At 37.8% G+C, this 25,371-nt stretch overlaps 1 protein-coding gene across 1 annotated transcript in view; it reads right to left on the bottom strand.

The window, feature by feature from the left end:
- Nucleotides 1-422: 422 nt before the first annotated feature.
- The window catches only part of IL17REL (interleukin 17 receptor E like), a 123,002-nt gene continuing 98,053 nt past the window's right edge, over nt 423-25,371 (bottom strand). The window contains exon 17 of the mRNA XM_080393999.1: nt 423-25,371. This exon is cut by the window's right edge and continues 46,233 nt beyond it. The gene's annotated coding sequence lies outside the window, so the exon portion shown is untranslated.

The raw sequence follows: 25,371 nt of genomic DNA, 5'->3' as shown, positions 1-25,371 counted from the left end.
ACCAAAACATACTTTCCTTCCTTTTTTTTTACCCCTAAACATACAAGGTTTATTCTTGTTTTGTTAGCAAAGTTTCATTTTTACAATGAAGTCTTTATTATTACACACATGAACGCCCCAAAAAAACCCAGATTATCATTTTAAGAAACTTTGTCTCCTTTCCTACAACCTACATTAAAACTTTTTTTGATTTTTCATTGATGAGGGGAAAAAAGGCTGAATATTGTAGAACCTTTCAGTAGGCTTTCAGGCTACCCAGAGCTCTTTGCAATTTCCTGAAAAAGGAATTAAACATTGCAAGCCTTTTTCTCATGTAAACAATCTTCAGTCATGCAAGATGTTCTATGCAGTTATTGGAGAAAAGTTTGATACTCTTAGTACTGGCTAACACTTAACTAATAGGTTTCAGGGGAAAGTATATCCCAAACTTTTTATGTAGCCTTTCCAGGATAAGTTATCTGAAAATATTTTTAAATCTAGACATAAACAAAATCAAAACAATGCACATTATTAATTCCAGAAGGAAAAAGAAAACCACATAAATACTTGTTTTTACATCTCTGTTTTACTGCCTTGTGGATACTATCACAATATCATTGCATACACAGGTTTTACCTTCAGTATTTCATCCTGATTTTAAAAGCATTATACTTTATGTATCAATAAATTTAGAACCACTACATCAGAAAATTGAGGGGGGGGGGGGGGGGTGTTATACATTTGAGAATGAAATTAAGTTCTTGAAATAACTTGAATAACTTGGGAAGGGAGGCCATATTTTTCAAAACATAGCACAAGCCATTAGTTAACACAAGTATTTTAAAAACAGCTCTACCAATGTGGATGGAATTTGTTTTAATAGCCTTGAAAAGCCCATGATTTATGATCTCTGTCAAAAGGCATTATGCATTTTTACAGTTCCTATTCAGATCAGCATATTTCTAATCTCATAATGTAGTATGGAAATTAACTGCTTGGATTTCTCCATTTTGCATTTCTATTTGCAGTCCAACACATTCCTTTAGGAACATGAAGATCCATATGTCTTTCTTCATTAAGTCAACAGTAAAGCAAGACACATTTGTCTAAAGCCTTTACAGTTGTCTTCTATTTCTAGATGCTATTGTACTATTGGTATTATGCAGTGTCTGAAGAATGAGGTCTCTAAACAGTTATTTCGAGTGTGTGTGCCATTAAAACCAATAACTACACTAAATATTCAGAAAGGTCAAGGCAAAAGCTAGATGAACTTCCACAGGGTTTGGGAGTATCAGTTATAAATCAACACCAAATACTTCAAGGCACTTCGCATCTGCAGTTTATCCTAATATAGCAATAACATCTTTCTTGTTGTGGCTGAAAACTAGGATTGAAGTTCCAATTCCAAGTCGATATCAAGCTTCCTGACAGCTTTATACAGAACTGTGGTTAGCAGAACCCGCTAATTCCAGCATTTGGGAGACGTTTGATATTTAAATATCTGTAAAGCTAGCAAACCTAGAACAGCCACCCATACGTACTCAGCAAGGAAGGATGATAACTGGTTAATCAGGGGGAGGAAGTTTTATGAAGGCATTTTGTAGCTCCTACAAATAGTTCAATTTTAGCAGATGTTTGCCTGCTTATCAGTTTCATGCTTGCACACAAATAGACTCACAGACAGTTTCTACAATATGGAGTCGCTTCTGGTGTTAACGTTGGCCTTCAATTCATTGTACCAAAGGAAGATGCAGAGAGTGCATTCTTTGTAAATTCCTTCTGCACTACCCAGTTTCTCTCGGCTGTTTCATTACTGTTTCAGCTGCTCCAATCAGATACAATTCCTGGTTTTGGGGAGGACACTAATGGGTTTTTTTTTCACTGCTATTGCACAGTTCAGCACATCAGAGTGTTTTCTACAGGTGAGTCGTGTGACCAGTGGCTATTCTCATGTTTCCTGAGAATGTTAAAAGGAACAAGTCCACAAGTAAGGAAATAAAGCAAAAAAAATTTAAACCATAGCTCCTAAAAGTTTCTTTAAAATTCTGTAAGATTTATTTTTAATTTTCAGACCTCTCCTCAAACAGGAATGCTTTGTCCAAGTCTGGAATGCATCTGCAATACTCTTCGCTGGAAGGCAACCACCCGTGCAGTATGTCAGGCACTCTGGTTTGACTTTGACAAGGTTAAAGAGGGGCATGAATCCAACTGGAATGAAAGCTGAAATCAGACTTGGTTGAAGTTGCCTGCTGTGAAGAATGCTGTGAGTGAAGAAAGACCACCCTCACAAGATGGTAATCACAACACAACATTAGCTAAACACAATAGTTATGCAGGGTGGTAGCTAGTGCTGCTGCCATCCTAACAATGGCAAATCCAATTACTTCTATGGAGCTCTCATTAGGACTTAGGATAATAGAAACAAATGCATGCTTTCAATACACTTTCACAGAGCACAGAGTGTAGTTTAAGCTGGTTTATCAGCCTGAATAATTTGGATCCTCACTGTAGTCAGCACTGTACTAACCATTTTTCCACATGGTATTTTTCATTGTGTCAGCCTTAAAGGCATACTTGTTTCTTTTTTTCTTTCTCGTCCAGTAAAGAATTTTCTGTCCTTGTTGCTACACCAATCACTCCATTTCTAGAAGATCCTCCCAAAAATTAAACTCCCCCAATCTCAGAAGTCAGTGAAACTTGAGGAGATCCACTTAATTAAAAGTGCTGATCTTAACTGTGCTGAGAACAAGAGTGGTATCCAAAACTGCAGATAAGAACCAAGTTGAAAACAGGAGGTGGTACCTAACAGCAGCATTTGTGGCTCAAACTCAGTCTCTTCTCTGCTGTGACTCACAGAAGCCATCAGCCTTTCATTATGTGGTGTTTCCAGACCTTACCCACTAATGGAAGAGGTGCATTTAGCAGCTCCATTGTCAATTTTGTTGCTTTTGGTTTTAAATACAAGTTCATACCTCACAGAAGTAACCTATAATAAAATCAGATAGCCTATATTAGCATAGCTTTCAGGATGTCTTCCTAAGTGATCTAAGTCAGGAAATGATAACACAAGGCATTTGAGGATAATCAAACAGGCAAGCTGGGAGTCTCAAAGGAAATGGTTGAGATCAGTTGGATTTCTACATCGTTAGAAGTCCCTATCACCTCAGTAAAATGGCAAATACTGTCTCCACGGACATCCGGAGCGGACAGAATAATGAAAACAGCACAAGGGAAAACACAGACTCATCAGAAGGTCAGTTCAATCAACAGTGAGAATAAAGGCTTCCCTGCCTTTCACCACCTAGATGGAGAGAGCTGTAATTCTGGAGTCTAATAGTCTTTCCCCCCACTCCATACCCAGATATAAGGCTCTTCAGCTTTCTGTGGTTCACTGCAAAGACAAGGAGGTCTGACTATAGGATACTCTTGTCCCTAAAGATAAGGGAGCATTAAAAGCAGCTAAATCATAAATAATATTCTCCATCCATGGCTTGTTGCCAAGATACATATGGAAAACTTCTGCTCTCCCATGAGAACACAGCAAAGGCAGCAAGGGAGAAGCAGTCCCACCTATGAAACCTGTTTTATTACGTATTATTTTCTCACTGGATAGGCCACTGCTAAGGGAAAGTGACTTTGCCACTGGAGCACAAGGAGAAGAGAGCACAACGGGGCAAATGAACAACAGACTTCAAAATATGTGCTGTTAATGTAAAAAAGATAATGAACTCATCATATAATGTAAGAATTTCTGGAAAGGGATCAGTGTTAACAGATTTTTTTTTTTCTTTTTCCAATTTAGGATTGCTAGTTTTCAATTAGTCAACATGAATGAAGCTGGAAAAATGAGCTGTATCAAACTTTAAGAATGATACAATACTTATAACAGTGTTTCCACCCTTCCTTCTTCCTTTGTCCTGCACAGCTTTGAGGAAATATAGTACACACGCATAAACAGCTATACCTGTAAGTTGTTACAGTTCATTTGTGTTGCCGCTATTCACCAGGTTCTTGTTTACAAGATAGAATTGAACAGGTTTATTCTGTTAGAATTTTATAGGCAATATAAATTTTTAAGTCTTGCCTGTGCTGTAAGTCCTGTCTTGAAAATGCAAACTTCATTAGCAGGATTTTGTAGAAAGGAACATCTAAATCAATAGAGTGAACCCAAAACACCCCAGGTTTTGCATATTTTTGGATAAGCAACTGGAGAGCACAGCAAAGATTTTGCATGCCGACCTTTTTTATCTTCAAACAGATCCACAAATGGAATATTTATAGATGTGACAGCAGCCCTTTGAGTAAAGCATAAAGGGCAGAGATTACAAAAGATTGATTTCCGCAGCTCATTACTGCCATAAACCTATAACCCAAGCAGATGCACAGGGGAGAATTCTCTTCCTTAGGTCAGCTGTTTATTTCTGGCACATGCTTACAAATCTCTGGGGAGGACCGAAAGGACATCCATTTAAAAGGGCCAGTAAAAAAGTGCTGTAGTTTTTTCTCCAGTGTTTGCCTCCATTTCATGAATCATGTGATTAACACAGAGATCCATTTCTACCTGTAGGGTAAGCCATATGCATACTTCTGTGTGGAAGCACCACTAGAAGCCTTGCATTCAGTGTCTTCCTCCACTGAATTCACAGACTGTGAAAATCAGCAGAATTAATTTACAGATGGATTTCAGGTTATTGCCCAATTCAGTCTGATGAGCAAAACAGAGATAGGAGTTTTTCCTGTCTCATTTCCATGAAGAGTGAAAATATATAACATAAAACACCCCTAAATCTAAAATAATGTATGCTTGGACATCATTTCAATTGCTCACATCATATAAATGCTTTTATGCACCTAAGACAGTGAGATATACAGACTAGGATCAACTGAATGACAGTCAACAGTGCTGGGTCCTGCTCCAGCTATACATGGAGCAACTATACAGGAACACGATTATACCACCTTAAGTCCTCATTTTCATTTTTTAAGAATTTTCTCATCTTTTCTATTTGAAGTAGAGTTATAAATATATTTTTAGTAAGACAACTCTCCATTCTACCAATTTTAATAGATTCAGCTCTTCAAATAGGTCCAGTTCCTCCATTTGCCCGTTTGTTCCTTAGAAGTCAAGAAAGCCAAGAGTAAACAACAGCAAACTAAGCTCCTGGCTGTTCGTAAGATAACTCTTCTACGTTACATCACATACGATATCATTAAGTGTTCAGAAACTTCTGTCAGCTGATAAAAAGATATTTCAACTCCTTTTTAAAACTGAATCCTTAACAGGCTGCTTTGTTCTTGCATTTGTTAGTTTTCTCCAGTCTGCTCAGTTCAGGCGTAGATCCCAGAACGCAGAAGGTATGGGTTTCATTCATTGTGTCCTAAACGTTGGAAGAAATCAATACATTCAGCTTTCCCCTTCTGAGCTAAAGAAGCAGTGCCTAATTGGTACAAGCAGTCTTCTGTCAGTCTGCTGCAGAGCCATCACTCTGCAATGCTACAAACACCTCAGACACAACCCACTCAGCAACATAAGCAATTATATTGAAAGTTAGTAGATATTCTTCCACCTCCACTTTGAATACAAATCTCAGCTTCTAATTTAGCAGCTGTGCTCTTGAGACACACATACACACAGAGAGGGAGAAAAAAAAAAAGGGAAGAAAAATAAAAACCAACCACCAAATCATAATGGCAGCTGCTTTTGTGGCCCAAACTCTGCAGACCACATTCTTATCGAGAGCATCAATGCAGTATCAGCAGGGCTCTTCTACCTCACGCAGAGGCCAATTCTTAGTTGTAAGTGTTTTCAGAACCAAAACAGAGTACTTTACTAAAAATAATGATCTAGGCCCTACCACATTTTGGCCCATATTTCTTGTGCTAAGGCAGGTCCTCATTATTACTTCTTTTTTTCTTAATAAAAAATTTGTCCACTTTGAGGGGGAGTAGGGAGAAGGAAAAGAGGAAGGAACTGTGATACATTAAGCTCTCCACAGTCACTATCTTAGCTGAAAAATCCATGACAGCTGCTACAACTAAGCAAGATACCTTCAGTAGATGTACTTAACATAGTCTTTATGTGGTTCTGATTAGAAATATTTTTTATTTCGTGTGACTAAATGTACTCAGTGTGGAGAAAAGCATTACCATCTTGATTTCCATGGCCATGACCCTTAAAGTGTATTAACTGGATGAAATTAACTACTGACATTCCCTAAAATTTATCAACCAGTTAACATGTAGTAACGTATCAATTTGTGCTTGTGGCCTAGATATTTACAGGCTTGCTAATACTCTTCTCCCCTCCATGTTTCCCTCTGCTCCTGCCTCATCTGTGTCTGGAAACAGCTAATAAAGTGTGAAAGGGTAAAAGGAAAAAGTACACTCAGGAAAATGGGTGGCTGGTTCATTCCTAAACAATAACTGTGTCTGGAAATCCAAGATATGAATAGGAGGAAAGAGCCATTTGTTTTTAAGAAAATTTGGAACATCCCACATCAATAAATAAACAGTGAAGCACTGTTCCCAAGTTTTACAACAACACTTTATTTTCTGACATTCTTTATAAAGGCAATATTTAAAAAATAATGTTCATATTTTAAGAAGTCAAAGAGCTGAATAGAGGGGTTTTTTTAAATGCTTAGAATTGTCTTTAAAATACTTTCGGTTGTATTATTACTGCTACAGCTGGAAATTAAAGGCAAAACTATTGTTAATTCTGAACACTCAGTCTAATGGAAACCTTTCAAAGATTACTGTATGCATAAGAACATGGTAAATCAAATCACTAAAATACTTTCTCCATGTCAGACTTCCTAAATATGCTCTTGTACAAAGATATAATGATTTTTAATTGCATACGGAAAATGCCTGAAATCTAACCACAGGTATAACATCTTGTGCCAGCTATTACAGACCTGCTTTTTTGTGTGTGTCCCTTGCATTTCATTTTGATCACACTGTTAAGATTAAGTTCATATGCACAAAGAGAATAACTTTTCTTTTAAATTATTAATTAAAAAAATAATGCACACCTTCAGATTTCCCATAAAAGCAGTGTTCCAATATCTGTACAGCTTTTAATGAGGTGAGCAAGAGAGATCCAAAAAACTATTATTTTCTGTGGTCATATTTTCAGTGTTAATAAGAAAATTTAGCAACCACTGAAGCACAAGCCTCAAAACCTGCTACAAATTTTTGCATAGACTAGGCTGAGATATGGAAATAACCTGTTATAGAAATGCAGAGAAATGGCTAGAAATGAGGACTGCTCTGTTGGACATCCCAAGTCTTCCAGAACAACTCCTTTACAGGGTATTAAAATCAGGAAGAGATTGCTATGTACTGCTGTCACTCCACACCAATCCCTTATTTTACCATGGGATCATTGTTTCTACACGGAAAATTAAACAAATCCAGATTATTTCGGTTGATTGGATATGGAAGATATCCCATTTGTTTCAAGAGGTATTAGGAAACGTTCCAGACCAAGAATCCCAGCTCATGGCAGCTGTAATTTCATATGTTCACCTTCAAAATGCCTCAGTGGCTCAGCTCTGCCAGTCCTGCTATGCCAACTCAAATGCCAATGCTAAATATGCACTTTTTCCTTGTATTTGTGGCTTCTCTTTTGAAACATATACTCATTTCACAACATCCCCAAGGCCATCTGGTATCAGGTTGACTTTCTAGGCGTATCTGTCCATCCCCAAAGTATTACCTGGCTTGAGCTCAGAGGCTAGGAAAGCCAATAGAGAAAGTCATAAACAAGTTTTTAGATATATTATGTTACAGTTCTTACACTGTGGTCATGACTAAATCCTTTTCTGCTCACTTCTCTAAGCCTTTTTTTTTTTTTTTTTTTGCATTTTAAAAGACAAATTTTAATCCGCAGCAAAAACAAAGAAGTCATTGAACTCTCATTTTTTCTTTATGCATTACAATTACAGGAAAAAAATAATATCTCTTTGCATCAATCTTCTGTGAAAATTTGCAAAGTATTAAATAGCCTTACTTTCAATGTACATCATTTTAACTTGTGTAAGCAACAGATGGGAACAAAGGGTCATTTTATCCATTCTACTGTGTGAGGTTTTTAAGTGTTTTACTTCTAGTTGTAGAACCTCTAAAATTGACGCTTTATGTAAGAAATTACATAAAATAGCAGATCGTTATATTCACCACAGGAAAGAAAGACAAGAAGAAATAAATATGAAATAGGATTATTTAAAACAGCATGATCTTTTGATTGCAGTCTAAATGTTGATACCTCTGTGTTTACTGTCCTAGTGTAAAAACAGAAAGAGAGAAGTCAGGATGACAGAGTGCAGCAAGCACTCCTGGTGTTCAGCACCCAGGGAGTAGGACCACTATTAATGAGCTGTGGACAAGATTTGATTTGCCCATTCCTGCCGTACAGAAAGGAAGAGGACTAAATTAATGACAAATTATCCCTTATCCGATAATGCATATGGCTCATTGCTACACTCTGAAAATTACTTTTATAGTCTTAAGTTGCTCTTACTCTCTTACTGTTTTGAAATGTGAGAAGTGTTATATATTGTCAAAAAAAAATAAAAATCTTGGTTTTAATCTTATTCCATCGTAGAAAGCAAAAAGTAGCAAACAAAAAAATAAAACTAGTTTCGCAGGTAGATTTTTGCCTGAATTCAGATTTTTATTTAGTTTCAGCTCCAGAGCTCCCTTCTTTATGTTATGCTATATGAAATTCCTATTCCGCCATTAAAGCAGTCTGGTAAGCAACTAATTAGAGCTATGAGCTTTAAATATCCTTTAAATTTTATACATTCAATCAGGACCCATCCCAAATTGTGCTTTGATCTTTGACGCAAATGTAATAAGCAACTTCACATCCTCCCTTCAGATGTCCTGTCACTTTAACTTTATGGTTGATGCTGCCTGGGCTTAACATGATATTGCTCCCAGATGCGGTAAGGGAAGAGACCATGTTTTGCTGATAAAGAGAATTACACATAGTCCCTACAAACTCTCAAATTCTGAATGTCTTATTTGTCATTCAAATATTTTATTTTGCACTGTATTACAAAAACAAGATTATTTGAACATTTTTTATTGTCCGCAGGTAAAACACAATGCTTCATTCTGCCACAGAGCCCCTTTTCCTTTAAGAACAGCTGTATGGATGACTTATTTTGGAAAGATTCCTTAGAGAACATTTTGTGAGACAACAAGTGTAAATTAAAGCACAATTATAATTTATATTGAGTCCTTCTGGTCTTTTATGGTCTGACTGTTTATTAGAGCTACTATTAGCAACTCCCTGCAGAGCCTCTTTTTGTAATCAAAATGACAAGTCATATCATCAGTGGTAAACATTTTTTGAAATGTAATACAACACTTCTTTGACAGAGGTGCAGGCAATTTTAAATTTGCAGCCTAAACCTACACTATCAAAATCAGTGGAAAAGCTCATCAAATTCAGAGAGCTTCTGATTAGAAGAGCCATGTAAATGAGTAAGTAAATGTTTCAAGTGGTGTTTTTATACTGATAAGAAAATCAAATCATTCCTTTGTGGATTTGCTCTTCTGGGGTGTGTTCCTGCTTTCCAGCGTTACTGATGTACTTTCCAATAAGTCCTTAACATAAAACACATAGTCAACCCCAAGAGCACCCCTTTTCCTCCAGTAACATCCATGTAAAAGTCCATTCTTAGGTTTCTACTTGCTTTTCTGTGGTGTCTCTATCCTGTGATTCCAGTGCTCCTTTCTGCACAGAGGCACTAATATTGTCACAGGTGAAATTGTTCACCCTTGTCAGCTTAGATTTGCTTGTACCCTGATGTCCATGGCACTTTTTTGTGAGGTGGGAGTTCAAGATGCTTGTCTCTTTAACAAAAATTGTTAATTCAGTCCTAGGTTTTCCACTGCTGAGTAACTGCGCTGGCCATTATGTCACTCGAAAGAGCTGGTCACTGTTTCTTTACTACGAACTGAACTCATCATTCTTGGTGTGCAATTCATTTGCTTGATGAACCAAGCCCTTCCAAGGACTTACATATAGTTTACACATTTCTCTTCCTGACTCTGTGGTACATCAGATCTTGGGTGGGGACTTCATATTTCTGAACAGTGACATGAAAGCAAGTGAACAGTCCACATGGTTACTTTAGCCCTGTCACTTGTGGGTGCCTCTCTCATCTCAGTCCCTAATACATTTTAGAGCAGTCTGTCTGTCTGCACAAGTGCTTCTGTTTAGTGGTTTCTGTGAAAGTGTTTCTATATGTCAGACAGGTGCAAAAGTGATTAGTCCAAAGATATTGTACATTTGACCTTTTAATAAAAATGCATGCAACTAGCAAGGCATTTTCAATTCTTCTTTCTATAACTAAGTAGCTAGATCACATGCATCTGCAAGAATATCAATTCCTCTCCAGTAACCTGAAGAAAGTAGTTTCATAGCTCAGTAAAACACATTAAATTGTGCATTCAAAGTGAAAACAAAAGTAAAAAAAAAAGGCAAAAAGTATCACTGTTATGAAATCTGTAGAGGATTCTCTTTTTTTCTCCTTTTGGAGGTCAGTCCTTGCTGTTCACAATTATATTGCTCCTTAGAAGCAATAAACTGCAATAAATTGAATTATATTTTCCCTGAAGATCGTGCCTCAGTTCCAAGGGTGATGATTTCATGTATTTATACTGGGAGAATAATTTGAATTGTGGGAACTTTTTTTTTAAAAAAAGACACACATTTAATACAAATGACAGAACAACAATATTCCTCTATATGTTGCTAAAAAAAAAATATACTGAAAAGCATTTATACATGTTGTCTCGCAACTACATAATTCTTATACTAACCCTGTTGCCTACATCTTCACATTTTCAAGAGGTGTGAATTTGACAGATCAGATGTCAGCTCAGAAACAGTACACTAAAACTTGCAAAAGGTTGGATGCCATTCTGGCTACACCGATTAAAGACTGACACATATTTGGAACATGCCAGTTCAAGATTGAAGATGACAACAAAGGAAAGTATGAAGATATGGAAGTTGTGATTGATGGGTGGTATGTTATTCTAAATTAATACTTAAACTGGGAGCTGACATAGTGGAGCAAAACAAAAAACGTACTTCATCTGATACAGTGCCCATCACAATAGCATATACTGGAAGTTCAGAGAAAAGTACTATGCTATTTATAGAAAACACATAAAATATCATCTTAGCTCTTTATAAATACCTCCTTTATAACACAAATCATACAAGCCAATGCCATCGTGATATTTATAATTGATTGTGTATTACTGTTTACCCTGTGAGACCTAATTTTATGAATCTGACTGCTTCAGTCTCTCTGTAACATCAGCACAGTTATCCACAACTCAGAGACAACTGTATTTCAAGGTCAAGGGTGCCAAAACCTATATACCTCCTCCTCCACTCTTCCCTCCACACATACCCCTTTCACTTTACTTCAGTGTTTCTAACTTCCCTCCTAGCACCTTTATTTCCCTCCTTACCTTTATTTCCCAACATCCACCCCCTTGCCTATATCCCCTCTATTTCTATATCACCTATTTTTAATTTTCCTTCTCCGGTCTTTTCAGACATCAGTACCATGCTGTCTGGCTCGTGCTTGTTAAGCAGTTTCTGATACAGGGGTGGGGCAAGATGGAGGACATGTGCTCTGGCAAGAGGACTTCACATGTCAGTGACCAGCTGGGCAATCTGACTACTTTTCCATATCACATATTTTTCCTTGCATCCTAAGTTCCTTTCCTCATGGCCAAAAGAACTGTTTATCAGGCTACAAATTGTGCAACCCTTCTCTTGGATTTCTAGCTGCTATGTAAAAGTGCCTCAGAACAGATCCACGTTGCATATCAGCAGCTGGCCATGTCTGATATGCAAAGATCAGTATGAATGTCTTTATAAGAAGCTTTATGAGCCTGTAATTTCTCTCCTTTACATCTCAACCCACTCACAAAAACTATAAATGCCTCTAACCCCTTAGGACACTTCTATCTGCTATCTCCTGTGACATACTAAGTTGCATTCTGTCTCCAGTGCCAGTGTGGGTCCCTCTTAAACAGAATAGGTCTCCCTAAAACAGTCTAAGGTCTCTCAGCCAAGTCTAAAATGGAAGAACCCAAGGCTTTCACTTAGAGACCTCACTGTGGATCATAATCCCTACATCCTGTTTCTCATGTGAGAAACATTTTCATTATTTCATATTCTGAGACACAAAATAGTGTTAGAAGTAGGAACTAGTTTCAAATATTAAAATCCAAAGTTACAGACTCCAAACTCTGTAGTTTTGATTTTTTTAATTTTTTATATTTCTTTCTCTTGTGAAAGAGTCTTTGTTTCATCTTTCTCATTCTTTATCTTTTCTCCCACCTGTTTAATGCCCCTAAAACTTACAAAGAAAGGCATAGACATGGAAAATATATGATACGACCTGCTTTGGCCTGCCTGTGCAAATATTAATTAGAAAGTAATAAGTAATAGTTTATGTGTTTTTTCACTAGTACATCACAACATGGTCAGTGCTAAGGCTACATGTCTTGAAGAAGGATATAGGATATTAAAAAATCAGAATAGCGTATTCTTTTTGCCATGCAAACACTGAAATTTCCAAACACACAAGTAGTACAACCACTTATCTTAAGGAATGAAAATAAGCATGAACATGGCATGAAGTATGCTTCCATAAAAGACAGAAAATCTGATAGTCAATTTGTCTGGTTTGGTAAGATCTGTTATAACATTCCACTATTATTATCTCATATATGAATTCTATGAAGGGGGTGAAAGAAGAAACTGCTAAGATTCACTTATACTGCAGTGAGGTGCAATGTAGATACTTCTAGTTTTACATGTGATTGTTTGAAAAGCATTCGAAGTCTAACCACAGTTTTGGAGAGAATTAGGTAAGCCATTTATTTCTTTGATGAGTACACATCACTGCATTAAAAAAACTGCAAAGTGAAGTCACTACCAATATGTAGTTCTGTCCTTTACCTGCCCTAACGGTATATTTCCTTCTCTCCTTGCATCAGCACTAGTACTCATACATCCATCAAGCCTCCTGATCCAGCTGTGAACTTTTTTTTTTTTTCTTTTCTGTTATAATAAGTTTTCTGTTAGATCAGCAGCTTGATTCAAATAACCATAGGGTGCCAAAAGCCAATTCCAATACAAATGTGGAGGTGAAAATATGTAATCAAGGATGGAGGAGGGTCCTATCACCCCTTTGGGAAGTATCATGGCCTGAGTATTCAAACTAAGCTCATAATACTGCAGGTTAGCCACAGACACACACAGGGTGCTTCTTGTGTCCATACACACTGAGTATTAGGTTTCATACCCTCTCGTACAAGCCTGTGTGTAACAGACATGGTTTTTGAGGAATCACCAAGCAAGTTAACAGATTTTAAAGCCACAAGGAAAACTCAGAGCAGCATTCTGCCTGCAAGTAAACTGTTGTAAAACCCTGTCTGCTTTTGGAAGCTGAGCTCTTTCCTGCAGAACAATCATGGGATGCTGAGTGTCCCAGACTTAGCACTGAAAATGAAGAGTCAAAATCACAAGTGTAAGCCTGTATTTTGAGCACTGGAAAATGAAGGTTTCCTCTACTTGAATTTTTTTTTCTCTAAGAAGGGGTGATAATCAAAGCAGCTCTTTAGCAGTATAACACACACTACTATCATGGTTCCTATATATACCCTACCAATCATAATCTCAGTAAAACCCCTATACGTAAGACAATGACTTTTATAATTCCTTTTTCAGTCATCTCCTACAATCTAATTCTTCCATGACTGTCTTTTTTTCATTCTGTAAGTGACATTTACTGCAATTCTTCATAAACCCCTGAGAATTGGATTCCTTGCTCCTGGAATCGAATAAAATATGTGCACAGCCTGTCAGCAGGTCACATGTATCCTGCCAACCTACATCTAATAGATTTTTCACTTTTCATCAGTGGATTTCAAGACAGTATGTAGTCTGCCAAATTTACTAAAAAGCTTGCTACAGTATCGCACTTTCAAAATGTGCAATCTGTCAAAGCCACAGCTCAAAATGTCTGCTACAATGAGAGTCTTTGAAAAATCTGCTATGGTGTTGGCATTTATTCAGAAAATAATGAGTATATCAACAGAGGAGGGGAAAGGAAAAAAGTTGTTGGGGGGATGGGGAAGAAGTGGAAAGGAAAGAAGATTAATCCTACATGTAATTTGCCAGATTCTGAAGAAACTATAGGAATTCTTTATGCAAGTGTAATCCAGTTTCATACAAATTCCTCCAGGATTACAGCATGTTAATTGATAAATAGTCTGAGTGCTACATTTAATAACACTGATGAAAAGATAATTTATCATAGATTTGACCACAACTGTACATAGAAAACCTCAATATGAATTCGAACACTGAATACATTCAGCAAACGGTAGAGGACATCAAAATTGCTTGCACTGCTATTGAATATTCTGAGAAGCTATATGTGGAGAATGTCATAAGAGATAGGTGGAGAGAGCAGGGATGCTTAATTTATTAACTGAAATATGAATGAAACTGAAGCAATTTCAGGAGACTTGTAAGTAAAGACAAACTTCAGTTTTAAAAGAGACAACACCACTAGCAACAAAATATGCAAGGACTGTGAAATGCAATTCTAAGAACTTTCCTTGTCTGTTTTCTTTCATCCTGTATTTTAGAAAGTCACATTTACATTCAAAGAACATAAAGAGAGTCAGAGAGGGGGAAAAAGACCATTTAGAAAACAAGAAAATATTTGCATATTAAAAACAAGTTCTTTTGTACCTACTTGAACAGCTGACAACACAAGCAAGTTTTCCTGAACATGATGCTAAGCTAGTGGAAGGACTGCAGTAGAATTCTGAATTCAAAGCACTACAGAAGAGTTGCTTTACTCCACACCATGTATCTCTGAGATAACCTCTGAGAACAGGAGGTTACAGAAAGTTCTTTGAATATAGGAAGCAAATGCATCCTTAACACCGTATCATTAACATGTCTCAATCTAATCACTTCTAGAAGCAAGCAACAAAATTGATAGTAAGAATATTGAACAACAAAAACCCCAAAACAATTTAAAACACACACACACAAACACCCCCCAAAAAAACACAAAAAAAAACACAAAAGACACCTGCACAGTAAAATACCCAAACAAAAAAATCCCTTCACTTTGGAAAAATCTTGTGCAATGTCTGCTGCAACCAAGAAAGCTACTGAGCTGATTGAAACTAATCGAGCAGGCTTACAATGGACAAGAGACAACTAGAATAAACTTGGGTTGTGAACTAACTTGCATTGCCCATTTGATTTTTGTCAATTAAAAGGTTAAATGTGTCGTCTATTCTAATAAAATCTGGATTTGTTTGGTTTTTTTTTTAAGAGCCTTAGGTCTTATTTGGGAGTCTCACTGAAAATCTTACCTGGGATATATCAAATCAACTCTGGAAAGATATCTATATTGAATTTATTATTATATTGGAATTGCTCCTAACATAGAGAATAAAAGCACTTCAGTCTCTTTTTCATGCAAAATGAAAAAATAATTGAATCTTTAGGTTATGGTTTTACATTTAATTGTCATGTCCCTAAAATCACTACAAAGTGTCCCAAGTGGCTTTGGCAATGGAAGCCAAATTTTTGTTGCCTTTAAGAGACAACATTCAGAAGTGGCTTACTATTTTATAACAAATACTAAAAAGATTATGTTTTCTAATACCTAATATTTTGAAGCATATTTAATTAGTTCCTCTTTCTTTCCCCCTCACACTTCCCCTCAAACTCAACACTGATTCAACTAAAATTAGTGTTACGCTTCTACATGTGATTTGGTGATTTTAATGGTTGGCTTTTTTTTTTTTTTTTGTTGATGTGTCCCTGCAGAAAGACACTCATAGCAAATTAACAGAGTGGGTTTGATAATAATAATGATGAATCAGTCAATTTTTGAAAGAAAGAATAGAGTCTATAAAAGACTAAATCCGCTCATTTATAGGCTAAATGGCTGGTAGGCCAGAATGTCAAAGCAGAAATGTTTGAAAGTGCATTTTCCTCTTCTCTTTTAATACAGCATTGAGATATGCTTAGTCTTTTATTCCATATGGTTTATATTGATGACATTTTTTGAAGTCATTCCAGTGGTCGCTAGGAATGTAAGGTTATGGGTTATTTCACATGTATTGAGCTTAGAAGAATGAACTAAAATAAATGAGACAATTATGTGGAATATCTTGGCAATAGTTTGTCCAAATACTTTAAGATGAACTGTAGGTTTGATCTGCACGGATTCCGTTCTGTTGTAAATAAATCTTGCTAATAAAGAATCTGTGTGCCTGTTTCTCAGAAATATTTGTATTTTTTGGAAGTTTTTAGACTAGACAAGATGTATTGACAAAAGAGGATGACTTTTATATTGTTAGTAAAGAGAAAATTATTTGATCAAATAGATGCTGTGTCTAACTGCTTGTACTTATAATGGAACATTTTCTTTTTACATTTAAGCAGTAAAAATAATTCTAAAGCAAAAATATCTGTGTTTTTGCTGTGAATATATATGTTGTTGGGATGCATGGCCCTGGTTAACTGCAAACACTTGGAGATGTATTTGGCTAAAGATTTGCTGCTGTTATGAATGGCTGGATTTGTGGATGGCAGTGTGATATTCTCACTGTTTTGAAACATGTTTTCTGCAGACATGGCAAAACTCTGATAAATAAATTTCAAATGGGGATACCCCTTGCTAGCTTAAAATACCTGATCAGGTCTGTGAAGGTCTGCATAACTGACATAGAGATTGTTCTTGACTAAGAAATTCTGCAGTAAAAAATTGAGTAAACAAAACTGATTCAAAGACGTTGCTAGGGAAGGAACTGCAGAATCCCATCTTCCCCTTCACATATATCGGCTTTGGATAGTTGTGATCTATGGTAAAATGGGATCAAGTTTTCAGGTTTTACTAAAGGTGAAAGAGAAATGTGGATCCTAAATGTGAATATTGTGCTCCACTTTTCCAACTGGGTGAACAGAAATCCGAAATTTATTTTTCCCCCTAGATCTGCATCCATTTCTGTGAATCACATACTGTATTCAGCTTAACAGTGAGTAGTCTCTGATTCCTACTGTCTACGCATTTTTAATCTGTTTCTTAGTTTACAGTCAATGGTTTATATTTTATATAGATGCTAATGTCTTCCTCTCTCTTACCATTCTATTTCAGGGAAAGACAATAAAAGAACATATCATATTTTATGTCACATTGTTCACTAAGTTTTAAGAGAAGGAAAAGTATTTCAATTTTAAATTGACCCTTCCTGAAACTAATAACTCCATTTTTCTTAAAATCAGTATCATAATTTTTATGTAGACAAACTTTCAAGCTCTAAATGTCTGGATTGATGTTTATGCTTTCCTTCTGAGTGCACATAATTATTTTTAAGATTTTCTTTATATTAATAATATTTACCAGGTCATATGATTATCTATTCTGAATCTTAATTGATGGCAGAGTTCAATTTTCATGTCATCGCATGGGGTTTGTCAACGACCGACACTAAGAACTTAGAGCTGAGACCGCAAAATATGTGTCTTAGCTGAGGAAACACTGTCTTCCATCACAGCAGGCTTTCTAGTCCATTTAAAAAAAGTATTGGGAAACTCCCTTCAATATTTTTAGTCATTTGAAACAGTGACACATTTGCTACAAATGTATATGGTACAATGTTGCTGATGTACTCTGTTCAAGCCCCCTAACCCCATAACCCCCACCCCTCTTTTTTTTTTTTTTTAACCTGAGGGTTCAAGTCTGTGCTCCTACAAGACTTGGGAAATGTTTCTGAAAGTTCACGGAACGTTTTATAGATGGGTAATGCTCTTGCAAACGAAGCTTTGATGGGCTGGGTGCTACTGTTACTCAGACAGGACTGAAAAGTCCCAAGAACTGGCTGCTTTCTGCACTTCCCTGACACCAGGAGGAAAACAGATAGTCAGGAGGGACCTTCTGTTGTCTCCAACCCCTTAAAGAGAGGAACAAGAAAGAAATAAAAGAAATAAGGAATGTCTTTGTTTCTCTGAGGAGAATGGGGAAATGAACTGAAAGGGTCCAGAACCTAGTGAAAATCAGTTCCCACGCTATCAAGAAAAAAAAAAAAAAAAAAAGTTGAAATTAAGCTGCTGTTACTTCCTTCTTTCTTATTTCATCTTTCTCACAGTTGCAGATCTGAAAACTGAGAATGGAGAACTGTCTGGGACCTACATATCTCCCCAGGCAAAAGCAGCAGGAAGGCCTGAGGAATGGTAGTGTCAGGTACACCTGCCCTACGGCTAGCGGAGATGCGTGGGGTAGCCCCATCCTCAACAGCACAACCACTGCTATAGGAAGAAGAGGAAGCATGCTGGGGAACCCAAAGGAAGATGTGGGGCTTGGGAAGAAACTAGTGCTGGGGAGCAGAAGACGACCTCTTGTTTCCCATTTTAAGCTGTGTGAGATAGTAACTGCACTGGAGGTGGGAAGGGAGAAGTCGAAATCTCAGTGAAACAAATAAAGCTTACATTCACTCACAAGTTTGACCTGTAAGTTGAAAGGTTCTTGATGAATCTGTTTGGATTAGGCAGTAATGAAATGTTCTTCCAGTCTACAAAATACTTGCTCTGAACTATTTACTATCTGGCTTATAAGCAGAAAAGAGAAAAAAAAAAAAAAATCTCAGCTCTCCATCAGCATGTCCCTTTTTTCTTTTTTTCTTTTTTTTGTTTTAGGAAGGGGGGTCAGGGAGGCTGCATGTTTTCAGAGGCACCCTGGGAGAGCAAATGTCAACACTGTGTGGAAGACTTATGTCCATTTAAAAACAAAGTCTGTTGAATCGATTAAGTGTGCACATATAATACAACTCCAAATCTGGATATGTTTCTTTTCCATGCAAAATTCAGGTTCCTGCCCAATGCTTCCAATTTCAATGTGTTATGTGTTACAGTTCTGTATTCCGCAAGTCCATAGTTGCTGTTATCTGATATTTACACAATGGAAACTCTGGGCAGCCAGATAATCATAACTGGCAGCAATTTTGGGGTAAACTTGCTAAAGGTATTTGCGTTGCTGTGTAGTCTTGAAGGGCTGATTCCTCTTTTTTCCCTCCCGCGAGCACTTACATCCACGCACTGCCCTGCCTGCGGCCCAGGGCTCCATTTCAGGCCCCTTGGGGCTCCCCCAACACGGCCCACAGCCCAGGTCCCCCGTCAGCCTCTGCCACAGGGATGCCGCAGCAGAGCTGATCTCCAGCTCCCCAGCCGGGCATACCCACAGGCCCATGTTGTGGCCCAGCCTCGGCCTGTCCCTAGGGAGGTGCCTGATGGCCGGGACTGGGGCTGCCACCACCTTCCCTGCTCCTGGGTGGGGTGAGGCAGGCCCTGGCTGCCAGGCCCTGCCCAGCTGCGGTTCCTGGGGAGCCCTCCCGCTCCCACTGCCTGACCCCAAGGGACCCACCAGTTTTCCTGGTGCCTTGACAATGGAAATATTTATTAACAAAACACTCATTAGAAAAAATAAATTCAAGTAGGCTTTTTCCTAGCTTAAACGTTTCCCAGAAGGAAGCCTTTTCTTCGAATTCAAAGCTCACATTCACAAGGTTTTGTCCTCTCCCGCAATTTACATTGAATTCAATAGCACAAAGTGAGTTGTGGGTCAGCCGCCACACTCTGAACCATCAAAATACTTCTGTACTATTAGCAGGCAATAAAACCAACATCTTGTTTAAGTGGGAAGAATAATGTAAGTTTAAAGCATCCTCATAACTCAGTGGTGTGTGTAGGAAGCACCATGACGTTGTGTAACAGGAAGAGCAGACGGGGATCAACCCTGCCAGTTTTTCCTGGGGAAAACCGCCAGAGACTTGAGCTGTGAAGTCAATGTTGCATTTTAATGAAATTCCTGGCACATCTAATGCTAAAAAGTCCCCTGAAGGGAAAATATTGTAAATCTGGCTGGTAGTGGTAGATGCGAGGCTCATAGGTTGGGAAGGAGGTTGTTGCCTCTGGTGTTTGTTGGGAGCTGGGGAGCGGCACCGCCTCGCAGCCGGCGGGCTGGCCCCGGGGAAGCGCAGCGGGGGCTGCCACCCGCTCGCTGGCTGCGAGGGGGCTCTGCTGCGGCTGCTGCCACTGAGCCCTGGATGGGAGCAGGGTCGCAGGGGTGCCCGATGGAACCACTGCATGAATTCTTGTGTCAGTAGGTAGTGTAGTGGATGAACCATGGGTAGATAAGGGGGATATACAGGCCAGGTGGCTTGTGAATCTTGCGTGTTTCAATACAGGGCAATACGTGATGAACTTCATGGCTGTGTGCCTCATTGAGAAGGAAGCAGTTGACAAAATTTTTATACTGAAAAATAATATTTTACTTCAGAGGTTGCTCACAGGCATCAGTCGGTTAGGGAAAATGCTCTTTTTACTTTCCTTACAAATTTCACAATTTGGGTTTCAAACTTGCACTTGGGAAATACAGGCAAATACACTAGTATAATATCTAGTACATATATTTAGTAATAACGTAGTTATCACTTGAGACTGATGCATACTGCAACATTAAGTACATAACGTAATGTGTGTGTGTGTGTGCATGCGTGGGCAGGCTGGGTTTGGTTTTAAAGTCTTGGCTCCTCACTTGGGCAGTCCAGGGAACTGAGCTGGATCTGCCACAGCCTGTTTTGATGTATCTCTCCAACTCTATTCCTGATGCTTCTGTGAAATTCTCCTGCTTTGAAAGAAATAAAATGTTTAGATTTTTTTTTTTTTCCACAGAATGAGGTACAGTTAATTAGGACTGGGCTTTCTCTGTAGTCATACTAACCCATCACTGTCTACTGCACAGCTTGGCCTGAAGCAATGGGATGATCATTTCTCTGATACAGATAACTTGATGAAGTGCACTAGTGGTCTTATGATGAGCAACATGTTTGACATTTCTACTTTTCATAATGTATGAAGCTGATTCAGCTTAGAAGAATTTGTTTTGGTACAATAGATAAATACATATTTAAGAAATTCAGAAGAAATTTGTGAATGCATGTAGTAGGCCATAACAGTAGCTCAGGCTCTTTTCTGCAAGTACAGCAAGGTCATTTCGTACTATATGTGTTGCATAATCAGTTTAAAGAGCTCTTATTTTAAGGAGGCATCTTGATATATAAGCAGACATTATACAAGACTACACTCGCTAGACATTTTATTCAGTCTCTAGAATGCAATGTCTTTTTGAAGCTAGTGTCATTGCTAGCATACATTTAGGTTCTTCATTGTGAAATGCTTATCTGAGTTCTTGAATGATTATCTGGGTTCAGTGTGACTAAGTCTTTACTGTGGAGTATTAAAATCCAGATTATTGGGAATTCCCTGTATGCACTAGTATTACACGCAATTACTTAATTTAATACTGTGCAGTGAATTGCAACCTTAGAAAAGTTTGGAAGTGAGTTTTCCATCACAGCTGAACGAATATTGCAAAACTTCCACAAATATTTCAATCTTTCAGTAATTCCACCATATCACTTTTTGTAATCATTGTAAATACTTCCTTTGAATCCCAAAAAAACATGAGGAAGATCAGTTTGTTCGTAGGCAATTACAAAACAGCCAAGTTATCTCAATTGAATTCTGAATTAATCATTCTGCTGTAAGTACCATTCTCTTAAAACTGTATGCAGTCTGTGATGGAGGCTGTTGCAACCAAAGAGTTCAAAACCTTTTCCTAAATAAAAGTCTTTTTCCTCAAGAAACTGTGCACAGTCTCTTTTAGAAAAAGGAGAAATAAAACAGCATTCCTAAAAGCCTTCAGTCTCTTCATTTTGGGGGTGATCCTAACTTTCAAAATAACTCAGTTCTATAAAACTTCAGAGGACTGGCTTATCTGACAAGCCAGCAGAGGAATGATTACCTTGAGTAGTGTTTAGAACAGACCCCTGGACTGCGAAACCCTCAGTACCTGTGAGATTGGGAAAGGTGCACAGGTGGATGCTTACATCAGTGAATTTCTCAGTATTTAGGGTAGTTGGCTGTTCTCTGCACTTTTTCTTCTATGATTAGTGCAGGAAGTGAGCAAGGGGGAGTCAGCTCCAGAGGCAGTTTAGATCAAGGAATATCTTTTTCTTTCCCCTGGGAAAAAGCTATCTTGCTCTTCCTGTTGGCTGTAAGTGACATCAGGCAGTTAAATTAGGTGCCTACAATTGGGGAGTGTCCATAATCTCCATGGTATGTATGTATAACTTTGTGCATTGCACAGGTTGTAGCCTATGTCATATTACCGCTTCTCTGCTGAGTTTTCTCCCTGCTGTTTAACTGTCCTGCAGGATTCCACTGCAAGGAAACAAAAGCACTTCTGTCCCTCCCAAATTGGGACCCAGATACAATCCCACTTCTGTTAACTCCTTATTATGGAACTGAGCCAGTTCAGCTACATTCCTCTCCTTCCAGAGCATGCAACCAAATAGTTGTACTAAAAGTAGGGAGTTAGTTAGCCAGCAGAACAAAAGATCAGTTTAGAGAGACGGTTTTATAATCTTAACTGTATACTTTTCTCCCCTAATGTCATACATCATCAAAAGCTAATTTGCATGGGATTCGTCTTCTGGGAAAAAGGAAAGGAGCAGACACAGTCCTCTGGCAAGCCCAGAATTCCTTGAGGCTTGGTGTGGGCTTTGTCTTCTAAAGAACATGCCCTAAGCCTGTTTTTCTTAGGTTTTGACTGTTTTAATTTTTTTTTAATCATTATCCACACTCCAAAATATGCCTTGATTCTCAAATTGTACCTTCTTTTCTGGAGTTTTAAAGATAAAACACAGAGAGGTTGTCTTGCAAAGAACATCTATATACACGTTGTCCATCCTGCAGTGTATTGAGAAGTCCCTCTTTAGACAAGTAGAGAAACTCAAGTGAGAACAAACCATTTAAGAGTGGGAAAGGCTGTGACAGAGCACAGTTGATCACATCAGTATGGGAGCTTACGAGATCTCTAAAAACATTCCAGGCAAAACATTTTCTGTGGAAGGGGAGTTCAGACACTCTGAGACTGCTCTGCACTGTGAATCAAAGGGGATTTGATTTGTAAATGGGGATGATTAGGATATTCCCTTTGAAAGCTCCATTCTGGTCAAACTTAAAACAGTTACATAGACACATGCTTTAAAGTTCCAGCTGCTGACCCTAAATCTGCAGCTTTTGAACATTCCTGACTTAATGCAGTCAACAAAAAATTGCTGACCTTTTTCACACACAATAGCTGCTTGAACCATTGCAGCTTTGACTCATTAGTGACCTGTTGTACCCTTTTGACACTTGTAAGAAGAACATTTGAGACAACAGCATCTTGATTGCAATTGAAAGTCTCTACATTGTGCTGCGGGAGGCAATGACTTACAGAACCATAACATGAAACAATATATAGACCTGGAAGCAGGACACAGGTTGATCATCGAGGCTGCTGGTTTTGATGGTCTTCTACAGAGTAGGAGAAATGAAATTCTAAATCTTGTTAAGCTGATGAGTGATATCTCTCCCTTCCCATATACTGGAACAAATTTGCAATGCTTATGCTGAAGGCACAGTTTAACAAAATTCAGAGATGCCTTCTGAAGATCCCACAGGAAAGAACCTGTAAACATTTAAATGTGATTTCTAAATTTGCCGAGACAAAATTGTAATGTATGTGAAAGAAGGACTGAAGCCCACACACTTCCTAGCTTCTTTGCAGGAGAAAGATGGGGAAAATGGACTTTATAGACCACCTTTATTGGAAAATAAGAATGTTTGCAGGACCTTCAAGAGACGTGGCTGTGATGTTGTTCCACAATGCTGACTACATTAATTTTTATTTTTTTTTAATGTATTCTGTCTGCATTTCTACAGACTACAGGACAAACTTCAATTTATTTACTTTAAGTTACGATGCTTATATTTGGAAAGAAATCACTATTCTGAAGCCTATAGAACAGAACCTCAATTTGTGATCATAGTCCTAAATTATAAAGTAGTTATGCAACTTCAATACCTCTACCGGGCTCTTCCTCAACGTGGTTTACTTATGCAAACAAAAGTTATGGACATGAACCCCCTGTCCAAGATATTTGTGTGTGTGTGTGTGCGTATACATAAACTAAAAAAAAACTAAAGGTACTTTACATATCAGGTGGACTTTATTAATCAATACCATCTCTTTCAATTATGCAAATATTGTACATTTAAATCTGACCTGCTGTTGTCTACTACATAGTCAGCTATTGCAAGTGGGAAATTAAATATTTTTAAAGGAAAACAGTTTTGCAACCTGTTACTTGTTTCAGAAATTTTTTTTAGGAATCAGCTCTGGTTTTGAGGGCATTAGATGCCCAGCAGCTGGAGCAGCAGGTGATCCAGGCCCTTTAAATACAATACCTACAAACACACAGGTGATTTGCACAGGTGTCCACATAAATATTTTCAATTCTTAAGTTCATGAAAGATTTTGATGGTGATCAAAGGTTTTGCATATTTTTAATGATTACTTTGTCATTGAATTTTAAATATATTAAGTAGCCACTATCCCAAAAGACCTCTTTTGACAATTTTGCCTTCCTTTTTACTAAGAGCTGGTATACAGACAAAAACCTCAGTTTTAAATAGGCACAACACTAATAATTGAGAAGACACACAGGCAAACGGAAATATATGAGAGCTGAAAATTAGTCGTTTGCAGTGAAATAAGAGAAACTTCCTGGAACTAAAAGGAAATGTATGCAGCACCCATACATTCAAGCAGATGGCAGCTATTTATTAGTGACTGATGGGATTGTGGTTTCAACATTGCAATTGCACCTGATTTATCCTTAAAAGCATCTACAGTAACACTAATTCCTCTGTGCAACGAAGCAGACTTCTCTGCTGTGATAAGGGATGCCGCTGTACCCTTCTCTCTATATATATACCTTGTATATACAGCAGTTCAGACAACCAAGGGTTTCAGTGTGAGATTTACAATAGGAAGTTAGGCCACAGAAGCCCCAGCATATTCTAATATTGTTATGGAACATAAACGCCATGGACAGCAAGCTGTAATGTAAGGCACCTGGAGTAAGACTGTGCATTTAAAAGTATATTCATACCCAAACCTACCCCCTTGAAATTTCAGAGCAGAAGATGTATACATGCATTCTGACATCTTGACTGATGAGAGGTTTTTAAGACAGAAAATTCTTGCTCTATATGAAGCTTTGTATAAAAGAGTTGTATTGGCATGATAATTCACAGCAAGTGGAATAAGCTTACTTAGAGGGATTGCTGTGTGTGAAGGTCACTCATTGAGGAAAAACAAAAAGCTAAACCCTGAGTCAGCCTCAAAAGATGCTGAAAAA

Source organism: Falco punctatus, assembly GCF_963210335.1.
Source record: "Falco punctatus genome assembly, chromosome: 6".
Classification (NCBI taxonomy): Eukaryota; Metazoa; Chordata; class Aves; order Falconiformes; family Falconidae; genus Falco; species Falco punctatus.
This window is presented reverse-complemented; position numbering and strand designations above follow the sequence as displayed.